The 24,937-nt window shown below is 34.4% G+C and overlaps 1 protein-coding gene, 1 long non-coding RNA gene and 1 other non-coding gene across 3 annotated transcripts in view; 1 reads left to right on the plus strand and 2 right to left on the minus strand.

Moving 5' to 3' along the window:
- The window catches only part of ZNF385D (zinc finger protein 385D), a 914,313-nt gene that overhangs the window by 350,599 nt on the left and 538,777 nt on the right, over positions 1-24,937 (plus strand). The gene's annotated exons all lie outside the window — the stretch shown is intronic.
- On the minus strand, positions 12,281-12,387 carry LOC116581351. Its single transcript, XR_004282023.1, has one exon. It is a non-coding gene; the product is annotated as a U6 spliceosomal RNA (small nuclear RNA).
- Positions 15,206-20,715, minus strand: LOC116583225. The gene is made up of 3 exons (XR_004282662.1): positions 20,565-20,715; positions 18,525-18,840; positions 15,206-15,411 (listed from the first exon to the last, which is right to left on the minus strand). It is a non-coding gene; the product is annotated as an uncharacterized LOC116583225 (long non-coding RNA).

Here is a 24,937-nt window from a genome sequence, read left to right on the forward strand (position 1 = left end):
TAAAAAGACTGTTAAAAAAAAAAATTGTGATAAGCCCAGCTGCCTGGGGCCTGAGTGGCTCATTCAGTTAAGCATTGCTCTCTTGATTTCTCCTCAGGTCATATCCCAGGGTTCTAGGATTGAGAACTGCCTTGAGTTCTCGGCTTACTGGGGAGTCTTCTTGAGGATTTCTTTCCTTCTCCCTTTGCCCTTTCCCCCATTCATGCGATCTCTCTCTCTCTCTCTCTCTCTCTCTCTCAAATAAATAAACAAAAATCTTTAAAAAAAAATAAAGTTGTGATAAGCCTAGATATTTTCTTTCAAGTTGCTTTAGCCGTTAATGACATGGAAGGGTTCGTATCCTTTTATGATGCATTATGGAGCATTGGGAAGTAAAAGTTATAAGGCAACAAATGTGTTTGCAATCTTTTAGCTATTACCAATGTTTATATGCTAATTCATGGTATAATAAATTGATAAAGTGGTGCTATAAAATGGACCCACAGACATCTTGTTTAATGCTTGACACGAAACCTATTTGCTTTAAATTGAATCCTGTAATTGGCAAGGAAGTAATTCTTTAGTATTTTATTCTATAAATTTTTTGGTTAGGTGAATAGCAGATAGACCCATCTTGTGGCCACCTATATTTAAATTTTTAAAAAACAAATGATACATGCTCATTATAAACAAGTCAAATAATAGAGACATCTATAGGTGCACCTGGGTGGCTCACTCGGTTAAGTGGCTGCCTTTGGCTCAGGTCATGATCCCAGGTCCTGGGACTAAGCCCCACATCAGGCTCCCCGCCGATCGGGGAGGCTGCTTCTCCCTCTGCCTGCTGCTCCCCCTGCTTGTGCTTGCTCTCTCCCTCGCTCTCTCTCCCTCTCTGTCAAATAAATAAATAAGTAATCTTGAAAAAAATAAAGACATCTATAAAGAGTGAGCATTTTCTTATTCTGCCTCTAATCCACTCCTTGAACCTTTGTAAGAGCTACTTTAAACAGTTTTCGGATTAATTTGTCGACTTTACTTTTAGGTTGAAAAAAAATTTTTTTGTGAACTCTGTTCCCAAAGATTTCCTTTTGTCAACATTTATTAAATCTCTATTTTTATTGCATTATGCAATTCTGTTTTGAGAATATTTACATATAATTATAATTATTAAAAATTATATAAATTACTGTTCCTGGCAATTGTATTTGTTCACTCTAATTTTTTGTATGTCATGTCTTCATTTTCCCTTTAAGCCATTTCTCAGTTTGCATACACCTATCATCATATTTTTTAAAGTTCTCTGTTTTGAATATTCTGGAGGGTGAGTGTGTATTTCAGGTTCCAAACTTCCTTAGCAGCTTTTACATAATGATACATTTTGTAATTTTTGTTTGTTTTGTTACCACTCCTTATTTCTTGATATAAATGAGTTTGGTTCATATTTCTTCATAGATACCATCTTTCTTCTTCCCGGGAGTTTATGGGAGTGTTGTTTTTATCTTTGGAGATTTCACTGTCTAGGACTGTGGAGTTTGAGGATGTATTAATACTTCTGTATTCTATGTTCTGGAAGAATCTCTTTCCTTGCTTTTACACGGATTTAATCTTTTGCATTTGTAGAATTCTCTATTTCTGTTGGCATTTCTTTTCTTTTTGTTTTCTTTCTTTTTTCCCCCACCTTTAAAAATTTCAGCAGCTATACTTTTAATTTCAAAGAATCCTGGGTTCTTGGTTTTGTTTTTAAATAACAAGGCTTTCTATTTTTAGTTATGTGATAGTATCTTAAAACTCTTTGAAGATACAAATTACACATTTTTTTTTTCATTGATTTCTTTTCTTTCCTGATTCAGCTCTGCTTCTCGGATTCACTCCTTGCTTTTATAGACTTAACTGCCAATGATTTTCCTCAAATATTTAGTGAATTGGACAGTTTGTGTGTGTATATATACACACAAATACACACATATATATATTTCTATATATACATATATATGCTTACAAATACATTTGTATGTAAATGAGGGTCTTGACTGACCGAAACTATTAGTAGAGGGTCTTAACTCAGTACTCTTGAAGATCTGTATGACTCATCAGATGTTGCTGCTGGAAACCTGCAGTCCAGTTGGCTTATTTTCCCCTGTGAAGCTAAGGCATCACCGAGCTTTATCCTCCAACTTTCTCAACCACTTTGTGTCTCCTCAGGGATTGCTTTTAGCAAGATGTACTTAAAGCCTTAGTCTGGCTCGACCTTCAAAGCTAACCAGCTACTTAATTAAGTTTTCTTTCTCTTACTCCATGGACTGATTTTGCTTCCAACATTGCTAACCTGAGTTGTTGGAGCTATCTCAAAGCTCTACTAAGAAAATGTATTTCTTCAATTATTTTAGGGAGGCAATAACCCAAATATCAAACATATTGAAGTATTCCTATGTCAACAGCAAATGGCAATATTTTGAGGGACACAAGGATGGTGTAGTCGGTTGAGCATCCCCTTCTTGGTTTTGGCTCTGGTCATGATCTCCTGGGTCCTGGGATTTAGCCCCACACAGGGCTGTGCACTCAGCTGGGAATCTGCCTGAAGATTCTCTCCCTTTGCCCCTCCCCCGACTTGTGACCTCCTCACTCAAATAAGTAAATAAATCTTTAAAAGGAAAATTTTATAAGACAAAAATATACTAATTAAAGAAATTTTTGACCTAAAATAATTAACAATACAGTTGGCTCTGATTTCTCAGCAATCATCACCATCCTTTTGGATTCTTGCAAAGTGAGAATATCTAACTTGATTAATGAATGTAATAAAATGTTTGTATATTCTATATTTAACAACTAAGACAATTTTTAGAATTTTAAGTTCTGTGGACATTTAAGAAAGTGTGTTTTTTTCATTTGAGGTTTTTACTTTTTGTATTTTGTGTTGGTTCCATTATCAAAGGAATGAGACTGAGACAAAGTGAAAGTTATGCAAAGCCTTATTCTATGCCAAGAATTAGAAGTTAGACTGACAGGCCAGGGGAACGAGGCTGAGACAAAGTGAAAGTTACGTAAAGCTTTATTCTATGCCAAGCATTAGGGTCAGACTGACCAGCCAGGGCCGCCTCTGAAGAGAGCAACCCCCCCCCCCCCCTTGGTCTTACAGATTAGTTTTATAGGGTGCAATCAAAGACCTCTATGTATGTGACTTTGGCTGATTGGATGTCTCCTACCTGTGTATTTTAGTAACGGTTACCCGGAACCAATACTAGTAACTACTGAGACATTTATTAAACAACAAAATGGCCTTGTTTTAGTCATGTGTTTTAGCAACGGTTACCTGGAACCGGTATCAGTAACTGCTGAGGCATTTATTAAACAACAAAATGGCTACCTAGGCAACATAGAGTCACTATGGCTAAGTAGGCCCAGGCAGGCCCTAGGGGTTTAACAGGTTTTAACGTGGATTCGGCCCCAACATTTTGAAGCCATTTTTCAAAATTTAAACAGTTCTATAGATCTTAGGCAATGACTCTCCTTTTAACTTGTGTGGTTTGCATATTTGTTAGCTTTTTGGGGGTTTTCCTTCTTTTTGCACTCATCTACTTTAAATATTCCGTATATTCCTCAAATTTTGTCCTATTAATAGTCTTTTTCTACTTTACAGTACTAATATGAATTAATTTTCAATTTTACATTTCTTCTATCATTCTAGTGGGTTTGGGGCAGTATAAAAGTGAAACACTACTATTGTGTCAGCTATCTTTGACCAGAGCCTATAGTCACTCTTGATTGAGAAACCCTCACTTTGACCATATACATTTTTCATAAATATAATCTATAGCCATTACTTAAATTTAGACAGAAGCTAATTCCCTGCTCCTAGCAATTCTGTGTTTAGCAGCTCATGGAGAATGTTCTTAACCCTGTACTGTAACATGGTGGGGTGGTGACCCTTGGAGGACTCTGAATGTATCTAAATACCAGAATATGTCATTGTTCTTTCTTGAAAGTGAGAGAGCAATTGAAACCAGCACTGTAATGTACACCAAGGCGCTGTCACAACAATATTCTTATACTAATTATTTTGAGTATTTGTTTAGAGATGATTTGATCTCTTACTAATTAGACTACAATTTAGAGATCAGAATTTGTTCCTCTTTGTAATTCCCAATTATGGGGCACTTTCTGGAGCAAATGTGTTTTCTGGTGGAGAGGGAGAGGAAGAGGGAATATTGGAACAAGGGAAGGAATGAGGAGGATAGAAAGAGAGAGCATGAGGAAAATTTTATGAGCAGTGTTTCACAACTAATGTAAATAAAGTTTTTATTTAGTTTTTAGTATTAAAACACATTTATGGAATATATTTATGTGTTATTCCTTTAGGATTGACCAAACATTTGATGATTGTTAAATGAAACTGATATTTTGGTAAAGTTCAGAAAGTGCTATGCATTTTAAGCTTACAAATGGGAATATTTTAGGACAGTAATTCGTAAACTGTGAAGGAGGAGCTATGTCATGCATCCTTTCAAAGTCTAGTATTGAAAACAAGGCACTTCTCCCCAGAAGAGTAAAAACCAAACTGTGTTAATGATTCTAGAAGAGTGGTGAACTCTCTGGAGTCCTTCTTGTGGAAATTGAATATAACTTCATGCTTGACACTATGCACAGGCACTGATTATTTTATGTGTATCTTGATCCACAATATTTGGAAGAAATGAAAGAAGAAAGGAGAGGAGAGAGGGAGGAAGATGAAAGTTGCTCTCAACTCAGGTCTTTTTTAAAAGATGTTTAATTTGTTCTGCTAAATATAAGGTGTATTGTAGCAGCATAACTATTGTCTTTAGACTTAGAGTTTTGGCTTAACAACTTTACCAAAAGTGTAGTCTTAGATAAATTACCATGTAACTATGTTTTTGGTAATTCTCTTCTTAAAAATGGGATAATAATAATTTTCTATCTTCTTCAAGGGATTGTTGTAAATATTAAATGTTGTATAAATTACAGATTGCGTTATTAAATAATTAGATTATTTACACCATACTTATTAGTGCAAACCATTTCCTAACCTACTATTACTTGAATTCCAGAATGTTCCTCTGATCATCCGTAAGATTATTTTATGCACGAAAATTTAAAAGTTCCTTAGGAATATCAAATTTTTTTATTATGTGTATATCTCTTTTCTATGTTTGCATTAGATCCCATGAAGGTAAGAGTTGTTTCCTTTTTGTTGTAAGCTGAATCTGCTAAGCTTATCACTGTGAAGAAATGAAGTCAAGTAGACAGTAACCCCCTACTGAGTTCATTCTTGGGCAGTTTGCCTCTACTTTAGTGATAGATGTATTTGGAAGGAGAGGATTATGCTCTAATGAAATATAGACATGAGTTTTTTTCTAAGCATAAGTATACAATATTTCAGTATTTTTAGGTGCTTTAAAATAGCTATCTACTCGGTGCTGCCTGGGTGGCTCAGTTGGTTGAGCCTCTGACTCTTGGTTTTGGCTCAGGTCATGATCTCAGGGATGTGAGATTGAGCTCTGTGTCTGGCTCGGTGCTTTACCCTGAGTCAGTTTGGTATTTTTCTCTTTTCCTCTTCCTCTGCCCCTCCCCCACTCAAATAAAATAAGTAAGTAAAATATTTTTAAAAAGTTACCATCTAGCCATGGTTTGTATTTTTTTCCATAAAAAGCTTTCTTATTGGGGACTTTTTGCTTACATATATTTATTTTAGAAACCATAAACACAGTGGAATTTATCCATAATTTATGAAAGTTATGTGCAAAAATACATCAAGCTCTAAGTAATTATTTATTATGCTTCTGGGAACAATTTAGGGATGATTCATTAACAAAACTTGTAGGAATTCACATATCATGTCTTCAATGAGTTATTTTAATAATTAAACATTTTCAGTTATGATCTGTTGATATATTCTTTCCAGGATTCTACCATGTATATTTAGCTCTGAATAAATGGTATTTTCACTGGAGTTTGGGGAATGGGTAGAAGAAAGGCTGAAAAGAAAAAAGGAATTCAGATAACATTTATTGAAATAGCTCACCTTATATCATTTCCCAGTTCAAAATAAAAACAACCCAAACAAAATCTATTAAAATAATTATTCACACAATACAGCAGAAATTGTTTAATTTTTATGAAGATATAGTGATACACATGGAAAGAAATACAGCTGGTTTTCTTCTGCCTTTGGAGTGACATTTGGCCCCGAAATGTTTTTGCAGTGTTGGGCCCATGGGTGTCTTGTGTGCAACTAGTTAGAGAGTCTTAGATTCTGGATTTCTAGGCTTAAAATGTAGTTATCCAAATGCATCACACTGGGCTCCCAGTCTGCGCACTGGACAGGACGCAGGTTTGAGCCTACACAGAGCAAACTCAATGTGTGTTTGTCCCCTCAACAAATTCAAGGGCTGGCTTAAAGGTGAACTGGGATTGGGAGTAAATTGCTTTTAGAGATAGTGTTTCTTTCTTTGCCAAGACAGAAAGGATGTTGTTGATGAATTCTGTTTCTAGACCTCTTGTGAATTTTCTCTGCCCCAAAGTTAATTTCCTAAATATTTTGATCTTGGGTCATAGACTATTAAGGTATTTATGGCAACAATTGCTAAAATGGTTCCTGACCTTTCCACCTTTTATTATTGTGTCTTCAGTGTGCACCTGCTTTTTCACATAAGCTGCTTTTTAAAGTAAGTAACATATTTCCTCCATATTTTATTAATTATAATCTTCTGGTCTTGAAATACCTCATAGGCTTTTTGTTTGTTTGTTTGTATGTTTTGTTATTGTTGTATTTTCCCTACAATAAATTACTAAGGGCAAAGATAGTCAGGTGGATGATTAGCCTAATTGTGGACTTCCCTTTAGAAGGAACTATGTTAATTTGCTTTCTTCCTTTTCCTTTATGTCTTTTTATCCTCTAGTCTATTGCTTGTATTTCTATTCTTATTTCTACTTCTGTTCCTTTATCCTTTTTTTTTTTTTTTTTTGCTTTGTAGTACTTTAGTAATACATTATTTATAAAACTATGGATTCAATATGATAAAAAACTGTCTGCTCATAACCAGATTTAGGAAGTAAAACATGTCAGTGCAGTTGATGACCCCTGAATACCACGTTAAAATGGATCTGTCTCTCCTTTAACTTTAATTTAATTAACTACCACCTACATTTTGAAATTTAAAAATTCTGTATTTTAGGGACACCTTGCTGACTTAGTCAATGGAACATGTGGCTTGATTTTGAGGTTGTAAGTTAGATCCCCACATTGGGCATAGAAAGTAATTCAAAACTCAATTTTTTTTTAATTCTGTATTTTAGTATTTGCATATCTTAAACATACAAAAATTTGTATATTTGACATAATCTTCTGCAACTTAATTTCTCATTGAATTTATTTTTTCAAGATTAATTTATATTGTATAATGCTCTGTAGTAGGGATATACCACCATTTATTTATTCTCTTATTGAGGGATATGGATATTATTTACAATTTTCCCTATTCTAAATGTTACTTGAGTCAACATTTTTGCATTCACTTTAGTGGACTGCTCACTCACGGATAGTATTACTGGGGATTGCTTGTTTTAGGATATATTGTGGTTTAAATGAACTAGATAAATTGTTCTCCAAAGTAGTTTGCTACTTTAGTCTCCTGTTATCAGTACATGAGAATTCCATTCCTCCACATCTTTCCTAATAGTAGGATCTGTACAACTCTGTAACATTTCTATTTATTTCTGTATTTGTCTCTTTTTAAATTTCTTTTTCCCTGTCTCTTTTGCTTTATTACATGTTTTAATTCTGTCTTCCTGTTAGGCATGACTCAGTCATTTTCAGGCATTTTTATTTTCGAATATTAGTTTTATTATACACAATGATTTAACTAATTACTACTTGCCTTGTTTCACAGTAGTTTTGTAATTGTTTAAGCATTTTCTGATTTTAATTCTTATTACTCAAGTGTGTGTAAAAATTTTCTCACGCCTTTTCCTTGTGTTTTGTTTTTACTTTTCAACTTGATTGCATTGTAGAAAGAAAAACCAAGCCTGTATGAAAGTGATTATGGCTGTTGAGCTTTGCCTTATATTCTAGAAAGTATTTTTCTCAAATGCAGGCTGATAAAAGTAATCTCCCTATGCTTCTAAGTGCTATTTTTCTAGTCTATCTTGTTTTGAAAGTATAGCAGTTTAAAGGTCTAAATTTTATGAGGGGACTCAGTTTCAAGGTTCATCTAATAAATGTTTTTTAAAGATAAATAGTAACAGGTCAACTATATAAAAGTTAAAAAATATAATTGGACCTTACCTCTCACCAAACACCAGAATAAAGTCTAAATGCATGAATAATCCAAATGTAGAGAGACAAACTAAACAAGGACTAGAAGAAGATTAAAGGACTATATTTACAAGATTATAAAGTTCCTTTATAATTGGCATGTGGGAAAACCTAAACAAAACTCAAAATTCTTATATAATAAAGAAAAAACTAATAAATTTGACCATATAAAATTATAAAGAGTCCATAAACAAAAAATAAATAAATGATAAGCTAGTAAAAAATATTACATATTATGTATATAATATATATAAGATAGATATATCACACTGCTATATATATAAAATTACTGTAAAGTCAGTAAATAAGTCAAGAAAATACATGGACAGTTAAAATTAAATATATCTAAATGGCCTTTATACAAATGATGGATATTAAGTTTTACTCATAAATTTAAAAATATAAACTATCTGGGCGCCTGGGTGGCTCAGTGGGTTAAAGCCTCTACCTTTGGCTCAGGTCATGATCCCAGGGTCCTGGGATCAAGCCCCACTTCGGGCTCTCTGCTCAGCGGGGAGCCTGCTTCCCCCTCTCTCTGACTGCCTCTCTGCCTACTTGTGATCTCTGTCAAATAAGTAAATAAATAAAATCTAAAAAAAAATATATATATAAACTAAAAGAACACTAAACTATTATTTCTCTTATATTGGCAAGAATTCAAAAACCAGGAAGTACACTCCATTGATGAAATTGTGAAGAAGTATTCTCATACATTGCTGATAGGTATACACAACATCTTTGGGGAAGAATTTGTAAAGTTTATGAAAAATAGATGTATTTCCCATTGAGCCTGCAGTGAATTCTATTTATAGCTATATACACTAAGGATAAAACTCCATACATACCAAACAACTTATACACAGATGATTCATGCAGTGTTATTTGTGATAGCAAAATTTTGGAAACAACCTAAATAAATGCCCATAAAAGCCTGATTTGACTAAACTATGGTAGACCATTAAAAGACCATTATTCAGATGTTAAAAAGAATGAGGATAACCTCCAGGAAATTTTATGGAATGATTTCCAGAATATATTGTTGGGTGAAAAAAAATCAGGATGTGGTAGAGCATTTCTTATTTTGCATAAAGAAACATGGAAAGATGAACAGAAAAACCGAGGATAATGGTTCTGTTCCTTAATAGGAGTGGGTGAAGCCAGCATAGAAGTGTGTGGATGAGACTGAAAACTCCTCTGTGTGTCTTTTCAAATAATTTTTCTTAAACCACATAAACAATTTACCTTTTCAAAAATATTAATAAATGAGGATTTTATAAGAAACAAAAAACGAAGTTGAGTCTAACTCTTTGTCAAGCTGACACCATGAGCATCTTCCCATTGGACAAGACCCATGGTTCATCGTCTTTCCGGCAGACCTGTGGAAACCCAGGCCCCTGCCTATACCATCTGTATGCCAGCTTCTCACGGTTTCTACTTACCACACTTTTCTTCCTCTTTCTTTTCATCTTTGGTTTTGGTATTACTACCTTACAAGCTCATTTTTTTTTTTAATTTCAAAGGATTTTTTTTTAAATACTTATTCATTTCTTTGTTTTTACAAAAGTTTTTCACAAATCTAACTTGTTGTACTTAGAAAAATAAAAGGTGTTTTTTTTTTAATTTTTTAAAGATTTTATTTATTTATTTGACAGAGAGAGAGAGATAGCACAAGTAGACAGAGAAGCAGGCAGAGAGAGGAGGAAGCAAGCTCTCTGCTGAGCGGAGAGCCCGATGCGGGTCTCGATCCCAGGATCCTGAGACCGTGTGACCTGAGCTGAAGGAAGAGGCTTAACCCACTGAGCCACCCAGGCGCCCAAAGGTGTTCTTTCTTGATGTCTCCTCTATTCCCATTTCTTTCCTTTCTTCCCACTTTTCTCTCCATTCTACAATTGACTTTTTAATCTTATAGCTACTTTGTTTCACGTTTTTTACCTATGGTCCAGCTTCTTGACTCAGGGCTAGCCCTGTTCTCCATTTGTTACTATGGTCAAAAGAGATAATTATCCAAAGTCATTGTTATGTAATCATTAAAGATGACCTAAAAAGTTGCCTCTGAAAACACCTGTGTTTTCCTAAGCTTATAAATTTGAAATATTATGTTGCAAACATTTCTAATTGCACAAGCATTTCGTTAAGTAAAACACATAAATACAACCCAGATTATCTTGAGACTGAAAACCCTAAAATGATTTGCAGTTGACTTTTTTGTAATGAATATCCACAAGGATGATATTTTGTCTTCTAAAGATGTACCAGTTCATTTTCTTTCTCTTCTTTTCTGAAGAATTAAGACTGGTGTGAATTTATCTAAATGTTTTCATTTTGTTTCTTCTTTAAAAAAAAAAAAAAAGTGCATCTGATGAGTAAAGAATGATCCAAACCCAAATTATCATGTGGCATTAAAGCCAGAAGGTGTTTCTCTTAGGCTGTATTAAATACATAAAATTGCTATTCTTTCCCTTTACTTTATAGTCAAAGCCCAAAAAGACACATTCAAGAATGGAAAAAAAAAGCTTTTAAAACTTAAAACACCTGTGAATAGTCAGTCATTAGAGATAGAGATAAATCTCAATATAATGGTTATATATTTCTGTTTCTGCTTTTAACTACTCTAACACTTATTCCCATTCCTACTAGTGTCTGTTCAAACAAAGGAAAGGGCATTTTCAATAAAATAGTGGCATTTTGAAAATTCACATTTAGTATTCTAAAAATTGTCTAATGGGCTCTCCGTTATATTAAATTTTCAGAAGGGGGCTCATAGAGGACCATTCCCTAGGTGGGGGGGGATGTGGAATATTTAATTGCAATTGCTTATACTTACATTATATGACAATAATCTATCATTTTCAAAGATTAAGCAATTAGTTTAATGAGTGGGCATTCACTGACACATATATTTCTCAAGAAAGTTTTAAACTTTTATTAGCATAGCTTTGTATCTCCATCAGTTTGTTTACAATTTATCTTGGGTAAATTTTTTAAAAAGCCACTTCTCATTTCAAAAATATATCTTTCATCTTAGAAGGTATAATTTTATTTGCCAAGGACAGGAAAACTCCCTAAAAATTTAAATGTCATCTTCACCTTAGTTATAAGTATATCTATGCTGTATAAGAAGAGTAAGGAGGATTGGCAGATTCATTCATATCTCTTGTTGAAAAAAAATGTTGAATTCACTGTCTGTCTCAGTAATTAACCAAGGCCTTAACTTTGACATCATTGGATATGAATAGCAATTGGGTTTGCTGCTAAATCATTAATCTAAATTTCAATTTTTTGAGAGATCAAGACAATTTATTTAAAGTTCACCTCTTAATAAGATCATCAGAGGAATAGCCTTTCTTTTAAGCTATGATTATTGTTAATTCAAAGATTTTATTTAAATGTGACTATTCCTGCAAAAAATATAGTCTAAAAAGTAGTGGGTGGGGAGAGAGAAACATGTGACTCTGGCAGTCAAAAGAATAAAAAAAGGAAAAGAATATGATGTTCTTGGCAACATGTTGTAAAATTTAAGACAATAAAATACTACTAACATCTTTGGACTTCTTATAGTCACTCAGATCAATGATATATGACTGTTTTAGATAACTATTTCATTTCCATACTGGTTCATTTAGTTTTCTGGTGTACAAGCATGCCTATAAATTCATACTTATTTCTCTTTGTTTTATTGAAATATATTCAACATGAGCATTCTGTATGTTTAAGTTGTAGAGTAAAATGACTTGAATTACATCTATTATTAAATGATTAGCACATAGGGTTTAGTTAATATCCATGAACTTATATAGATACAAAAGAATTGAAAATTTTTTTTCTTTGTGATAATGAATTTTTATTTCATCATTAATTTCTTTCTCAGCTTTTCTCTCTTTCAGGTGATCAGAATTTTGTTTAAGTTTTCAAGGAAATGGCAAATTGTATTGTAAGATAGAAACACATTAATATAGAAGTTCTTTATTTTTTTTAAATATGAAATTCTTCATGAATTTATGTGTCATCCTTGTGTAGGGGCCATACTAATCTTCTCTGTATCTTTCCAGTCTTACTATATGTGCTGCTGAAGTAAGCATTAATGTATTTCTGAATTTGGAGTCTGCGTATAGACTCCAGTAATTTTTTTGTTTGTTCGTTTATGTTGTTGCTCTTGTTTGGTGTGGGGTGTTGTGCACCTGTGTGATTAGAAATTTTAAAAAACCATGTCCTTATTTTTAGTTATATTTATTTATATTTCCTCTAGAGGAAATATAACGTTTCTTTCCATTACAAATATAGATGACAAACCTTATTACTATTGGCAACTCCTGTGATTTTGTCACCAAGAGACATAATAGAAATCTGTTGTTGTTGCAGTTAACCTGACTTATTTATACTTATGACCACCTTGAAATAACAATCGTCTTTAAACCTGCCAAGAAATCTGTTATTTAATGTGTTAATAAGAAAGAACATATAGTGGGACTCCTTGGTGGCTCAGTGGGTTCAGCGTCTGCCTTTGGGTCAGGTCATTATTTTGGGGTCCTGGGATCAAAACCCAAGTCCAGCTCCCTGCTCAGTGGAGAGTCTGCTTCCCCCTCTGCCTACCCCATCCCTTGCTTGTGCTCTTTCTCTCTCTCTGTGTCATATAAATAAAATTGTTAAAAAAAAAAAAAGAAAAAAAAAAAAGAAAAACCACATAGGAGCATATCACATTTTTTAAAATAATTTGATAACAGCATTTTAATATAATTGGTTTATTTTATAGTTATTTGTACTTTAATATTTTATTTTAGGTGTTTAAAACCATAATTACACATGCATAGACTTGAACAGACTGCCAAAGGACTCCATTGCATGCCCTCTTACTTGTACATTCTGAAGAGTTCTTGCACTAATTTATACAATTATATAAGAGCAGAAAGTTTATTTTGCAATGTATGCTCCTTAAAAAGGGATTTCTTTTGCAGTATGTACCCCTTGACAAATATTTATTTTGTGATATAGAACCCTTGAAAAAGAATGGTGTAGACTCAGTTGCCTGGGTTCCCCAAGTTTAGTTTTTAAAAGGCCTTGCCATACCTCTTAAGTCCTATCTGCTATTTACAAACATACTCATTCTGGGTTTCATTTTAGCAATATAGATGTCCAGCCATACACATTAGTCAGGCTCAATGAGTTATAGGATTTCCCCTGTAGTATTGTTGTTGTTTTTATCAATAAAAAGCCAAAGGCATTACATTGCATTAAAATGGTACAGAGCAAAGATATTTTCTGAAAGTTTCACTGACAATTTCTGTGAAGTTTACTTGATATCTTAACTATTGTTGCATCCATCTAAAAAGACACTTAAAACAAGACAAAGTTGTTTTTTCTTCTTCCTACAATATCTAAACTTCACAAAAACAGGTTGTACTACAGTCGAAGCACATGAAATGAGAATATTTAACATTGCTAGTTTGGGGGCGCCTGAATGGCTCAGTTGGTTAAGCAGCTGCTTTCAGCTCAGGTCATGATCCCAGGATCCTGGGATAGAGCCTCTCTCTATTGGACTCCCTGCTCAGCAGAGAGCCTGCTTCTCCCTCTCCTTCTGCCTGCTGCTTTGTCTACTTGTGCTCCCTCTGTATCTCTCTGTCAAATAAATAAATAAAAATCTTAAAAAAAAAAAAAAGCACCACACACACACACACACACACTGCTAGTTTGATTTCAATACGTTGTGAGTATGGATCTTCAAAATGAGGAGAAGTAATTGGATATCACCAACATCCTTGGACTGCCTTTTTTCTATCAGTACATTAATTAAATTCTTTTTTTTAAAAGATACATTTATTTGTTTGTATTACTATTTTATTTTTTATTACATTGTATTAGTCACCAAACTTCATTAGCTTTTGATGTAGCTCTTGATTGTTTGCATATAACACCCAGTGCTCCATGCAATATGCACCGTCCTTAATACCTATCACCACCCTAACCCATCCCCCACCCCTCCCCTCTGAAACTCTTAGTTTGTTTCTCAGAGTTCATAGTCTCTCATAGTTTGTCTTCCCTTCTGATGTTCCTACCTTCATTTTTCCCTTTCTTCTCCTAATGTCCTCCATGCTATTCCTTATGTTCCACATACAAGTGAAACCATATAATTGTCTTTCTGTGCTTGACTTATTTCACTTAGTATAATCTCTTGGAGTTCCGTCCATGTTGATGCCAAAGTTGGGTATTCATCCTTTCTGATGGTTGAGTAACATTCCATTATATATATGAACCACCTCTTTATACATTCATCTGTTGAAGGGCATCTCAGCTCCTTCCACATGAGAAAGAGACAGAGCACAAGCAGGGGGAGAGGTAGAAGGATAGAGAGAAGCAGACTCCCCACTGAGCTGGGAGCCTGACATGGGGCTCGATCCAAGGACCTGGAGATCATGGCCTGAGCCAAAGGCAGATGCTTAACCATCTGAGCCACCCAGGTGTCCCCACATTAAATTCTTTAACTTCATTATATTATTGGAAAACAGAAACACAATCTATGGAGTCACTATGACCAATATTCAAATATGGCTCTGCCATTAAAGAAATTATTAACTAGTGTATCTCACAGTGTTCTTGTTTATTAAATGAAAATTATAGCAGGTAACACACATGACTGTTTAAAAATTAAATGAAATTATATGTTTATGTACTATTTATCTGTAAATGTGTATATACAAACACACACACACACACACACACACACAGTGTTCTGCAGAGTCTGGCATATAGTAAGTGTACATAAGAAGTGCAGGATGGAGAGCAGAAATTGCTATGATTTCTAAGTCATTAACTCCAATGAATCAGCAAGGTTGACCGACCTTTTCACAGGACAAGTTCTTTTAGAACAGGTAATTTCACTACATGTTTTTATTGAGTTTTCATACTGTCCCATAGCATTTAATCAAATACATTATTGATTGATGAGTAAATGCATAATTCAAGGAAATAATGAACATTTAATTGAAACTCAGAATCATTGTGCTTTTGTGACAAGTGCTAATTAAATTTGCTGAAGAAATTTTTACTCTCTGTTAGGTCCTGGAAATCTAATAAGTCATAAGATCATGTGTTCTTCAGCAGCTCATAATCTGGAAGAGGCAAGAGAGAATTAAATCATAATTTCACTATAAGGAATAAATGATAGCATAAAGCATGTGCATAGGTCAGAGAATGGAACAAACTTTGTTTATAAAGATAATGCGAAAATTTCCCAGTGCTCCATGCAATATGCACCGTCCTTAATACCTATCACCACCCTAACCCATCCCTCACCCCTCCCCTCTGAAACTCTTAGTTTGTTTCTCAGAGTTCATAGTCTCTCATGGTTTGTCTCCCCCTGTGATGTTCCTGCCTTCATTTTTCCCTTTCTTCTCCTAATGTCCTCCATGCTATTCCTTATGTTCCACATACAAGTGAAACCATATGATAATTGTCTTTCTGTGCTTGACTTATTTCACTTTGTATAATCTCCTGGAGTATGACAATACATTGGGACTTGGAGTTTTAGGAAATTCTGTGAAAGGAAAAACAAAGATAAATGCAAGGAGAAGAATGAAGGGTAAAGATAGATAGGAGTGAATGCTGAAGTATTGTCCACGTGTCTTGTTTCAATAAATGGTACTTTTCTCTCCAAGCACCCAATGGAAATAAAAATACAAATTAAGGGGCGCCTGGGTGGCTCAGTGGATTAAAGCCTCTGCCTTCGGCTCAAGTCATGATCGCAGGGTCCTGGGATCGAGCCCCGCATCGGGCTCTCCGTTTGGCGGGGAGCCTGCTTCCTCCTCTCTCTATCTGCCTGCCTCTCTGCCTGTTTGTGATCTCTGTCTGTAAAATAAATAAATAAAATCTTTAAAAAAATACAAATTAAATCAATAGGAGACTTAAAAATCTAACTCATTGATAAGAAACTTTTAGAAAAAGATGTATTTCTAACATTCAGGATTGGCAAGGATACAGTGAAATGAGCAAGCTCTAAAATTATGGAAGGGAGAGTAAATTGCTATCACATTGTTGGCGGAAAAATTTGACAATTTATATTTAGGGTTTTATAAATGTTCACATACTTTAGCCTTGTGACTCCACTTCTTAGAATCTATATTAAGAAACTAATCAAATATGTATACAAAACTTACACAGGCAGATTTGTATTACAATTAATATATAATACCTAAAAGACTAGAAACAACCTAAATATTTGACAGGACAGAAAGGGGTAAATAAATAATGGTATAGGCATACACTAGGACACCTTGCAGCCATCCAGGAAACATGTTTATACAGAACATTTAATAATATGGCAATATGCTCATAATATGATAAGGATTGCAATAGAGTATAATAACACACACGTTAGACTCAGAGAGACCTGAATTCTCATCATATCTTCATCCCTGTCTGTATAGCCTGGGAAAACTTGAAGTTAACTGAGCTTCAGCCTCTTCACTTATAAGATGGGTTAAAAAAAAAAAAAATAGTATTGGGCACCTGGGTGGCTCAGTGGGTTATGCCTTCACTCAGGTCTTGATCCCAAGGTTGTGGGATCGAGCCCCACTTCGGGCTTTCTGTTCCGTGAGGAGGTTGCTTCTTCCTCCTCTGTCTCTGCCTGCCTCTCTGCCTACTTGCGATCTCTCTCTGTCAAATAAATAAATAAAATCTTTTAAAAAATAATGCTTATTCTTCAAGGTTGCTTTCAGGGTTCACTGGGAAAACATTTAAAGAGTTTATTTAGAGCTTGGCATCTAGAAGGAGTAAGGACTGAATAATGATACTATGATGGATGATGATGATATAATTTTAAATGGCTGTTTTTCTTTTTTTCATAGAAATCGTTCTTCTACATCCTTCTTTCTGCTCTCAGATGTTATTTGTATGCCTTCTATCGTATTTAACATGAGCTTGTTTGGGTAATGGCCCTACTGTATCCTTATATTTTGCACACACAGCAAATAGTGAAGGCATCAGATGCCCACACCTATGCTTTCTAGAGACTTTCTGATCTTTGACTATTACTGGATATCTACCTTCTGTAAAATTAGCTATTATGTTATCAAGTAGGCAATATGTATAGCACTGCTGAGTTGGAGTGGAGGTAAGATAATAGCAAATTACAGATAACATACTGACTGTCCAGAATTATGCATTTATATGTAGGCTAACTCATTTAATTTTCATAGCAACCACATGAGGTAGGATTGTTATAATTCTTATTCCACAGATGAGCATACTGGATAGATTGGTTAATTTGTCTGCATTCACACAGATAATTAGTGGACAAGTGGGTTTTAAGCCCATATAATCTGGCCCCAGAATACATAACTCACTAACATGCTAAACTGCCCTTTTAAAGGGTTGCACTGTATATCCATGTGGACAGACACCATACTAGACTTCTTAGTACTGAAACTGCCTTTACTACCACTGTGATTGGTACAAAGTAACAATTCAATAAATCTTGTCCAGAGCAGGACTGGCCAAAGTGAAGAAGATAGATATTTCAAATTCCAAATACAGTGTGGTACTCCTGATAATCATTCTGTAGCTGCTTGATACATCCGGGGCTTTCAGGTAAAGTATCTGCTCTTGAGACTATACCATAACACAGTTCTCCATCTCTTCAGCCTTTATACTGGAGCATTCCTCTTTGTGGTAGAAACATTGTTTGCCAGCCATTTGGCTAATCATTTTTAAATGATGGAAATAATCAACCTAAAACAATTGCATGACTTCCAAATTATTTTTTTTTCTTGTTTTAACTGTATGAATACTACAGCCTTTTATCTCCCCCTTCTCCCAATGTTTTCTAACAAAACAAATGTGGTTTTTGTTTCATTTTATACTTAGAAAATTCATGGCATTGTGGTGGCATGTGGTTACAGATCTCAAAGCTAAGAGCATGATTTTGGCTCTTGTTTTCAGTTTGCTTGACTGAATAGTTTATAACTACAATTTCAAAATTCCTTAGAAACATGAAACAGTCTTTGCCAGGAGTACAACTGCTTTCCATCTAAAATGCCAGCATTTCAGTGTGTCTTGCAACATTTTAATTAGCTTGCTTATGGAACCAAATACACTCATAAAACACTGAAGGCAAAAGAAAGTCTCCCTCGCCATAATTACTTTTTGTAAAGGATTTACTTACATTTTCATAATTATTCAAGTGTTTTTGTACAGAGAAGTTTACATTTTAAATGGAAAATTATACCTCCACAAAATCCTCTGCAAATTAGCAGCTTTAATATAAGCATTCTAATTCTCAGTACAGTGCACTGTTGATACTATTGTGGGATCACACACTGGTTGTTTAGAAAGATAAATTTGCTGCAGCAACCTGTTAAATTTGAGTTATTGCCAGAAGATTTGTGTTGTCTTTAATGTAGCATTCTGTTGTCAAAGGAAGTCCAAGCTGTACACATTATTTGTCAATGGTTTAAGAAGCTCAGAATTTCCCCATGTCGTTAGCAATATGTATTTCAGCTCATAATCTTTCTCTGTTAGAGGATGTAGAGATAGGCTGAGCTCTATAAAAATAAAATTAGAAAAGGACTCAATAAGATTTCTATACCTACATGTAAGTCAATTTGTAACTTGATATATTATTTCTAGTATCAGTGTGCCATATAGAGTTACTGTGTTTAGGATATCATTTATAGTACATAAATTATAAATTAAGTATAAATATGATCATTAGTAATTGCTTATTTATATAATAGAATAGAGTAGAAATATGCATTAATTCTTAAAATTAATGCTAAGGAATATAAATAAACAGAAATGAAAATAGAAATAAATTCTAATTTTATTATCCAGAAAAAGGCACAGTTAACATTACCAGCCCTTAGTAGGAAGTTAGGTAGGTTCATGCTCCGGTAATATATAAAATGGAACATGATTTTTAATTTTAAATTTGTGAAGATTTCCTTGTTGCTTCTGGTTAATCATTGGTATTGACCAAAAGTTTATTAGATAGAATCATGAGAAGAACCATAATTGTTCTTCTGTCAATAGATCCCAAAGATGACAGAGGAATTTCACTAGCAATCACGGAATTTTAGCTCAGGGATTCCTTTTTTTTTTTTTTCAAAGAAAATATACACCCCATGACAGTTATTCTTATATGACACATCCCTACAAACTCTTAGGAAAGGTCATTGAAAAAAACTTTTTAAAATAATAGCAGAATTTTGCATCTGGAGTCAGGGCAAAATATACCAATTTTTATAACTCCCCATTTAAGACTTGTCTTCAGTTAAAGCTGAAAATGAAAAAGATAAGTGAGAAGTGCTAGAAAGGTTACATATAAAGCTTTGCATTAAATGAAGCACACATGTGAAAGCTCTAGAGAGACTAGAAGTAGAAATAAATTCTCAACAGCTCGATATATTCTGTCAGTAGAAACAAGTAAAAGGCAAGGGTTGTGTCAAAAAAAGATAATAAGTTATAGAAAGGCTAATTTTGTGTTACCTGGTTCAGCTGAGGCATCTTAATGGGATTAAAGTGAGGAGAGCACTCCAAGGTAATTACATACTTATAGACTGTGGTTGTGTGTTTGTGTGTTTTAATGGAAAGAGAATGTGTTGTCCTAAGAACAACCAGAGACTCTAAAGTTCAGAAGAAAATGACTTTTGGTACTTATGATTGTATAAGGTATTTGAAGCATATTTTATTATTTACTCAAATAGTTGTTCCAGGTTTAAAACCCAAATTACCTTTTGCAAGAGAGAATGATCATCATTTGCTAATAATTATCTTTTACATGTCTAAACTGAGAGGTAATCCACAAACAATTAATTTCCAACTCTTGCATCAGAACATTATGCCAGAAAGTTCTGACTATTTTGCCATGTGATTATAATTTAGAAAATGACAAACACATTGAACAATGTGTCCTGAGAGACTGAAGCACTGTCCAAATCAGAAATGAAACAAGTTGGTAGAAGTCCTGTCCAGTAGGTTGAACCGTATGGATTGGCTGATCTACAGCCTACAGAAACAATGATTTCATATGACTCATTCCAATAATGGTGTTTTATGAGTTCTGTGACAGTACTTTTCACTTCAACATGAAAACTTTATTAGTTATCTATTGCATTGTAACAGCTTACTCCCAAATTTAATGGTTTAAAACAATAAAGATTTATTATGTTGCAGTCTCTGTGAGTCAGGAGCACAGCTCAGTTGCCTGGTTTTAGTTCAAGATCTCTTATGAGATTACAGTCAAAATATTGGCAAGGGCTGCAGTTACCTGAAAGCTTGACTAGGGCTGGTGGATCCATTTCCAAGGTGACTTACATGCTGGCAAGTTAGTATCAGTTGCTGGCAGGCTTACTTTCTTGCCACAGTGGCCTCTCTATAAGGCTGATTCACTGTCCCCACAGTATCGCAGCTAGCTGAACCTAGTGAGAGATCCAGGAGAATGAAAGGGAGTCACAATGCCTTTTGTGACTTGTTTTGGAAGTCAGGCACCATCATTTCTAACATTTTATTCAGTTAAAGTGAATCCCTAAGTTTAGTACAAAATCAAGAAGAGAGGAATTACATTCTACCTTTTGAAGAGAGGGCTATCAAAGAATTTATGAACATATTTTTGAACCACCATAACAGCAGTAGTTACTCTGCATGTAAATATATGATTGATTCTCATCCAGTATTTTTATTTTATTATAACTTTTAAAGATTTTATTTATTTATTCAACGGACAGAAATCATAAGCAGGCAGAGGGGCAGGCGGAGAGAGAGTGGGGGAAGCAGGCTCCCTGCTGAGCAGAGAGCCGGATACAGGCCTCGATCCCAGGACCCTGAGATCATGACCTGAGCCAAAGGCAGAGGCTTAACCCTCTGAGCCACCCAGGTGCCCCACATCCAGTATTTAATACAAGTTCCTTTGTTCCAAAATTCGATATGTGTTTTTCAACCCTGGTGCTCTATTTCTCTATTTGTCTCCTCTTCATCTTGAATCTTCCTGCAGGGTTTGCTTTTCTTCCTTCTCTTGCTCAACATATCTGCTAAGGTGGAACATCTAAAAATCGTAGTCGTTTTCAGAGGCCTAAGAAACAATAATTGTTGAACTTTCCCTGAAGAAAGTAAAGGTTTTACTGGACTGGGGAAAGACATTTATTATTTCCCTGTTTATTTTAAACCTCAAAATCACACATTTTGCAAAGAGCTACCCCAAAAGTTTATTATAGGAAAACCTCTTTATTGTTGGCCAGAGTAGTTAAATTGTGGTTATGCTTAGTTACTAGTTAACTGTCAAGTGTTGGGTAAGAAGCTCAATGTCTAGACCTTATTGTTCCTTATCTCAAGATTGTCTCTAAGGTTTTATTTAATAGTTAAGATATTATATGACTATGATTAATAGTGATGTATGGAATTAACTATACATAATAGGATAGTATGGAATTTATTTTTTTCCTCTCTTCTGTTTGGTGCAGTTGTATGGAACAGTGACAAAATATTTCTGGTATTTCTGATTCTTGTATACCTTTGTATACATTTTTTGTATACCTTTTTTGTAATGTTTGGTCCTAGCCCAGAAAATTTTTCAAGCGAATGAATCATCAACCAAGTATCATTTGGTCAAAGTGGAAATTGAAAAAGAAGATGGGCTTCCACTAGAGACAGTCCCAAGTATTTTCCGCTGTTCTCCATCTCATCATGTCCATTGGCAAACTCCTGGAGCTGGGGAAGCTGGGTTGTTGGAAGCTATATCCAACGCAAATAACCTTTTCAAACCTAAAGTTACAATTTTGATATTAACATAAAGCAAATATGTTTTTTTTTTTTTTTTTTGGTTTGCTTGTTATGTTTTTGTTTTGTTTTTGTTTTTTTACAGAATTGCACTCAGTTGTGTAGGAAACATTTGTGGTAACACTGAACTTGTTAAGGTAGCTTTTGCATGCCATCTTTCCTCACTCCCCAGGAAGACTTTTTAAAGTGTTAATTTGCCAATTTGTGATTTTCTTCCTGATTACATTTGCGGGGAGCCATCTAGAGACATAATTAGTAGGAATGCCTTGTACTCTCAAAACAGTAATTGGATAAAAAAGGTGTATGGAAATTTTTACTAACATCCAGTCTAGTCTGGAGACAAATGCAAAGTCTGATCATAAACATATGTGCCAGATCACAGCAAAACCTCTAATCTCAGAGAAAATTTAGCAACATATTAAATCACAACAGGACAAATATATCCTAATATATGCTTGCTAATGATGGTGTAGTTCCTGGGTTATTTTCTCCCTCTCTCTAGGACAAAAAAAATGCAAGATATGTACCATATCTAAAATACTACCATATTAGCCTTAATTTAAATCCTGGGTTTATTTTTTAATTTTTTAAAGATTTTATTTGTCAGAGACAGAAAGAGGCAGAGAGCACAAGCAGGGGGAGCAGCAGGCAGAGGGAGAAGCATACTCCCCGCTGAGCAGGGAGCCAGATGTGGGACTCCATCCCAGGACCTTGCGATCATGCCCTGAGCCTAAGGCAGATGCTTAACTGCCTGAGCCACCCAGGTGTCCCCAAATCCTGTGTTTGGATTATGCTAGTGAGAAATACCATACATACGTTTAGTACTTTCTCTTTGATTGGTGCTTGATTAGGAAATATAGGTACATAACTGAGTAAGAAATAGCAGTCAAGGAACTCAGCATCTGGAATCCAGCAATTCTAATCAAAAGAAATAAAGCAGTGAAATAGTCTCCAAGTAAATCTGGGACATTTTATGTCTAGAAATGGTGAAAAACAAAACAAACAAATAAAACAAAAAATAGAGAAAAATTAATTTGTTATCTGGAAATAAGATTGGAACTAGTTTTTTTTTTTTTTAATTTAATTCCAGTGTGGTTAATATATAGTGTTGTATTAGTTTCAGGTATATAATATCATGATTCAATAATTCCATGTTTTACTCAGTGCTTATCAAGATGAGTGTACTATTAACATTTTGATTTATTTTTTGTGTATAAATTCTATACTACTGTTATTATTAATGTCTAGTATTTCTGATTCTTGCCTTTGGCTACATCAACTATCCGTAGGTCTGCTGGATTGCTAAAGGAGAAGGACTTGGTGAAACAGTTTACCTGGTCTCCAGCAGGCTCCCTTCTGCTTATTTCTTTAAGGACATACAGAGCTACTGAGTAGTCTTATGGGTACACACACATCCTCCACCCCACCTCCCATTACTTTATTTTTTTCATTTTTGATGTTCTTTCTCCTGATGAATTCTTCACATTCTTTGAAAGCAAAAGACAATCAATGTCCAAATAAACTTTTTTTTTTAAAGATTTTATTTATTTATTTGACAGAAAGAGATCACAAGTAGGGCAGAGAAGCAGGCAGAGAGAGAGCGGGAAGCAGGCTCCCTGCCGAGCAGAGAGCCAGATGTGGGGCTCGATCCCAGGACTCTGGGATCATGACTTGAGCCGAAAGCAGAGGATTTAACCCACTGAGCCACCCAGGTGCCCCCCAAATAAACTTTCTTAGGAGTGGGAGAATGAAAGTGATTTAGTTTATCCCTCAGAATTGTCATTTTAATATACTTAGGTTTTAATTGTTTAGAATATTTTTTAATTGAAGCCTGGCATACATACACAAAATCATACAAATCGTAAGTGTATAGTTCAATGGGTTTTCACAAAGCAAATACATTTGCATAACCAGCATGGAGTCAAAAATTAGAATATTGGGACAAACCATAAGTGACTCTTAATCTCACAAAACAAACTGAGGGTTGCTGGGGGGAGGGGGGTTGGGAGTAGGGGGGTGGGGTTATGGACATTGGGGAGGATATGTGCTATGGTGAGTGCTGTAAAGTGTGTAAACCTGGCGATTTACAGACCTGTACCCCTGGGGATAAAAATATATTCTATGTTTATAGAAAAATTTAAAAAAAATTAGAATATTGCCATCCCTAGCAGCCCTAGTAATTAACCCCTCTCTGATAATAATAATAATAGATTGATTTTACCCATTTTAAAATTCTATATAAATGGCATCATATAGCATGTACTCTTGTATATGGCTTCTTTGTATAGTATTATGTTTGAATGATGCATTGTTTTTATTTGTAACAGTGGTTCATTTATCAACACTAAATAGTTTTCTATTACATGAACATACCAACATGTAGTTATTCATTCTACTGTTGATGGAAAGTTTGGAATTGTAAGTAATACAGATATGAAAAATATAATACATGTTTTTGGGCTCCTCTGTTATATAGTATGTTTCATGTCCTCTTCTCTGTACTTTCCATCTATTTTTCTCTCTGTATTATAGTCTAGATGTTGTGTATTGATCCATTTTCCAGTTTATTGATGTTTCTTCAGCTGTGTCCCATCTATCATGCTATGATGTCAGTTATAGTATTTTTCAATTAAAAAACTTTCCATTTGATTCTTTTTTTATTTTCTGTGAGAATTCTCTACCTGGTCATCTAGTTGCTTAAAGATATTAATCACAGTTATTTTAAAATTTCATGACTGTCATGACTGTATTATTTGTGTCACTTAGCATTGCCTGTCTTTTTTTTTTCTTTTCATCTTATTTCTTAATGTCCCAAGAAATTTTAGTTTCACTGTTAATCTTGTGTGTGAAGAGTTTTAGTGATGATTT

This window comes from Mustela erminea, chromosome 1, assembly GCF_009829155.1.
Source record: "Mustela erminea isolate mMusErm1 chromosome 1, mMusErm1.Pri, whole genome shotgun sequence".
Lineage (NCBI taxonomy): Eukaryota > Metazoa > Chordata > Mammalia > Carnivora > Mustelidae > Mustela > Mustela erminea.